This window comes from Benincasa hispida, chromosome 10 (genome assembly GCF_009727055.1).
Source record: "Benincasa hispida cultivar B227 chromosome 10, ASM972705v1, whole genome shotgun sequence".
In the NCBI taxonomy this organism is placed as follows: domain Eukaryota; kingdom Viridiplantae; phylum Streptophyta; class Magnoliopsida; order Cucurbitales; family Cucurbitaceae; genus Benincasa; species Benincasa hispida.
In genome coordinates, this window is record NC_052358.1 from 54,473,135 (window position 1) to 54,478,309 (window position 5,175).

The window sequence follows — 5,175 nt, forward strand, 5'->3', positions numbered from 1 at the left end:
AAACCACTGCTGAATCACACCCATCAGTAGCATTTGCTGTACTAGAATTCCTTGCATGTTGGCTACTTTATGCTTCCTTGCTCTTATTCAAAGGGCAATTTTTTCTAAAGTGTCCTTGTCATAGGAAACACTTTTTAGTTTTCCCCTTTTGATTTCAACCTGGATCTCGACTCTTTTCTTTTTCCGTTCTTTTTCTCACTTCTGCCTCTGGCCATGAGTAACTCTCCATCCTTGTGTTCCTTTTTAATCTCGAGCTTTCTCGTTCTCAAACCATCCAACACTATATCCATGGATAATGAATCTCGTCCATATTTAATAGCTGCCTTAACTTCTCGATATGATTTTGGCAAATAATTCAGAAGAATAACTGCTTGATTTTCATCTGACATCTTTTCATCAATGTTATTTAGATCAACTATAATCTTCAGGAATTCATCTAGGTTCTCTTTTAAGCCTTTACTTGAGTCCATCTTCTATCCAAAGAACTTCTCCTTAAGATATAGTTGTACCATAATAGTTCTAATCTTTTTCCTTCATAACTCGAAGTCCCTTTTCTCATCAAATTTAACAACTTCAAACCGTGTAGACAACGAAGTCATCTGTCAAATTAATTCCAACAAAAATCCTGGACAAAGAATGAATAAGCCAGCACACTACCATGCACCTCCTTGGATCAACCAGAACTCTGATAAATCGAAAGCTAGTGGTTTGACCAGTTTGGTCTACATCTATTTCAATACCCACTAATACCGAGAGATCCGCACACAACGTCGCCTCTAAGAACAACCAGCTGCAAAACAGCCCAAAACAGTGTGCTAGTGTGCTACCAACCTCTGACCGATGAATCACGTGCAGACCCGCGCGTATCTCTCACCGCTGCCAGAAACAGCCTCCACGGCGAAACCGAACCTCCTGCTGCTCAGATCGGCAAACTTCCCAGACCAGACCGTGGCACCCACGCTCGAACCGACGCTGACGAAAACCTACGTCCACACCTCGAGCTTCCCAGACCGAATTTCCGCCGATCTCTACCTTCAGACTCGTCTTCCAGGCGGCGGTTTACGGCTCTCTTGGATTTGGTCTTCCACGAAGCCGGTCGCACGAGTTCTCTACACTCAAGCGGCTTGTCAACTTCGAACGGTTGCAGCTCCTATCCAGACGGCGTTCGATCTCCCCAGCAGCTGCTACGCCGTTGTTCCTCTTCAGCGACTGCGGCGACTTCAACACCCAGGCGGCTCCTTCGTTTTCTACAGCCCGAAAAAAAGAGACAAAACGATTTCTACCCTATCTTGGAGAAGGAGGAATAATTACAAAAATGTCACTGTTCAAAAAATTACAAGAATGTCATTGGACCTTTAAATTCACCAAAAACCCAATAAAATCCACTTAAATATTTCTACAATCAAGAAACTAAAACTAGAAGGACATTAAATCTTAGATATGTGGTCATCATGTAATGAACTCATCCTCTCATGGCTCTTTATCAAACTCAAGCTTTTTTTTACTAGGCTAACCTACTATGATTTTTCATGGGTTGACTTAATGGTAATATATTCTTAGACATTTCATATTACAAAGGTTTTTTCATAAGATAATTGCAACAAGTAGCACTTTTAATGATAATTAAGTGTATAGCAAGATTTTTCTAAGAATCGCAAATATAGGTAAATCTATCCATGATAAACTCTATTGTTAACAGACTCCTACCAACGATATAGTCTTTCCTTATAAACTCTGAGAGTTGAATCTAAATTTTGTTATATTTGCAATTTTTTTATTGTGTTATATCAACTAATATTCTGAACATATTTGCTACATTTGAAATTTTTTCTTTTTCATAACATCACAAATCTGTGAGTTTTCTCTATTTTTATTGATAATAAATGAATTAAATTTACATATTTATTTATGTGATGTATTAAAAAAAATTAATTGTTTGTTCAAATATGGTCTAAATCTTATTTTAGTCTATAACTTTGAATCTTGTTCTGTTTTGGTTCCTAAACTTTTAAAAACGTCTATTTCAGTCCTTAAACTTTTAAAAAATGCTTACTTTGGTCCTTAGTATTAAGATTCTGTTGACTCTCAAGTAAAATGATAAGATGACTTGTATTTTTAGATAACTAAACTACCAAATAAGTTAGCCATGCTAAAAATATAAAGTTTTAATTTTGAATTAGATGACAAAGTTATTTTTTATAGGAGAATCAAAGTTATTTCGCGTTCAAGATTTTGGTCCTATTTTGACTCGTTTGTTATCGGTATTTTACTGTTGGCTTTTTGGTCCTTAACCTTAAGTTCATTAATTAATTATAATTAATTGAGTGAATGATATTTTAATGATAACAAACCTACTTTTATTTATTAATAATTTGAGTGTTTTGAAGTGTCCATTGCGGAGAACTTGGAATAATGGTTCCAACACAATTTGAATCACCTAAATGGGACCTGAAACGAAGAAAATGTGGTCGAAACAAGATTATTAAAAAAAACCTAAGTTGATGGTGTCCAATTGAAATGTGCCACTTGGAGCAATGGAAAAGTGACACATGGTGAAAGAAAATAAATTTTAAAAAATAAATTTAATATTATTTTATGTTTGTCCTAACGGCTAGTTTCGGACACATGGTGGACTTTTGATTTTTAGTGATTTTTTAAAAAAATGATTTTAAAAGATATATAATATTATACTTTTTTTTATTTGTGTCTAACGGCTAGTTGAGTTTAAAATCTCCATCATTAATTTTTCTTTTCCAAGATCTAATGACCCAAATTAAATGTGTGGTTTTCAATAATTTTCCTCTATGTTTAAACTCATTTTCTTTTCCAAATGATGACAAAATTTTTTATTATTTTCAATCCTCCATAATTCATTAAGCCAACATCCTTGCACTCTCTCCAAGCTTCCTTAAATGTGGAGTGGAAAGAGTCAATGGAAAGAGTCAAGTGGATGAAGGCCAGTTGTGCCGAACCACTATAAAATTATAGTGTCAATTTCTTTATCCCTCAACTATTTAATTTTGTAACTAATTTGTTCTTAAATTTTATTGCAAAAAATTATTTGCAATTTTTGTTCTTAAATTTAATCGACCATATATGTTTATTTTTTATTGGTAGTCTTAAATTTATATATCATTTACCAATTCTTTTATTAGATATAAAAAATGTGCTTTAGATTGTGATGGTTAATTTCTTGTTTAATTCAAAGTGAAATTATTTTATAAATTTATTATTTAAATTACTTGTTAGCAAAAAGTTTGTTAATTTGTTTAGTTGGGCTCACATTAGTAAAAAAATTTAATTAGTTGGATTAATCTCCCATATTTGATGATGACAAACAAGTCAATTAAAATGAAATCTAAATAGGTGTGTAATATGAAATTGTTCTTGATGTATAATTAATACACTTATAATTTCAATTCACTTGAGCACAAAGAATATATTCAATAACAGCATACTTTCATTTTTCTTATTACCTCTCTCCTTTTTGGAGTCAATCAATAAAGGATAATTAAGAAAAATAAATAATAACATGAAAGTTTTTTTGTAAAACATGAACACATAATTTGCATTTCTTCTCCTATCTATATTTCTTCTAAAAGAAATATAACAAGCAACAACATTGTAAATTCTAGAGGCATCATAAAGAATCAACTAAGTTTAATCTAATTCTATTTAAGATTAATTTTACAAATTTCTCCCCCTTTTGAAATCAATTGTACACTCCTCTTAATAAGAGACAAAAAGACATTAGCACATAATTCAATTTGAGGGTAGAAATATCAAATAAAATTTTACTTCAAAGATAAATATTCCCTTAAAATGATAAACAACATGCATAAGAGGAATACACAACACTAAAAGAATATGAGAATCAATTTCATTCATATATGAAATTCACATATAAAATACGTAACTCCCCCTAAAGTCAACCATTCTCCTTCTAATAAGAAATCAATAAAGACCATAGAGATAAAATCATTCAAGTGAAATCAAGATACCAAAGTAGCAAATATTATAACATAAACACCAATGGTTGAAAAACAAATGATACTAAATAATAGGAAATCAACATTAACCAATCAATATAAGCATGATATCAACAAAAATGAATTGATACCAATTTTGAGCAAAATGCTACCAAGGATTCGAGAAAGTACCAATTTTATAAAAATCCCCCTTGTGAAAAAGAATTTAACAACCCTTTCAAAATAATAGGCTCAATGATCAATTCTTCCTCACATAGGACAAACATCATACTCCAAACAATTTTCATTCAACACACTGTGAACCACAAAATATGCATAACTCATGTCAAAAGGCATTTAATAAGAATTTGTCTATTTCCATCAAAAGAGCATAAACAAGATATATCAATCACCAAAATAATGACAATCTTTTGTAATACATAATATTTAAAAATAACAATAAAAACTTTTCATGAAAAACAAAGGATAGAGCAAGCATCTAACTTGCCAAAAAACCAAATCGTAAGTAATAAGGACAAATGTCAAATAAATAGATATACAAAAATTTCTCTTGGCATTAAGTCAAATAACAAGCCAAAAAATCAAATTCTTACTTTTCAAAATCATATAAGAAATTTAATTTTCATAAAGATACAAAAAGAATAAACATCTCAATATATAATTCAAAAAATAAAAGCTACCAAATAATAAGTCATTTTCATTTCTTAAATTCAAACAAGTCATATTAGTTACTCCAATTTGGATTAATTCTTCATTTGGAGTCCAAGCAACAATTATTTCTTTAATGAAGAATTAATCTAAATTGGTTACTCCTTCACATCAAATAAATTATTAGTACTACAAGGAGAACTTTCTACACTATACATATTATCAAGAAATTTTCAAATATCAAATGCATAATCAAAATGTAAAATTTTGTCACATATTTGTCTATCTAATGCATAATATATGATATTTATGGCTTTAGCATTAAAAGTAAGCAGTACATTATTCAATTGCAATTTAGATAAATTATGCTCACGAATATACAAAATATTGAAATCCATAGCAAGCATAAATGTTTTTATTCTATTTTTCCATACATCATAATTTTTATTTCCATCAAAGAATGAGGTCTATCAATATAATGATCTAAAGTTGTCATAACTCTAACAATTAAGCTTTTTCAAATAAATTTTCAAAATAT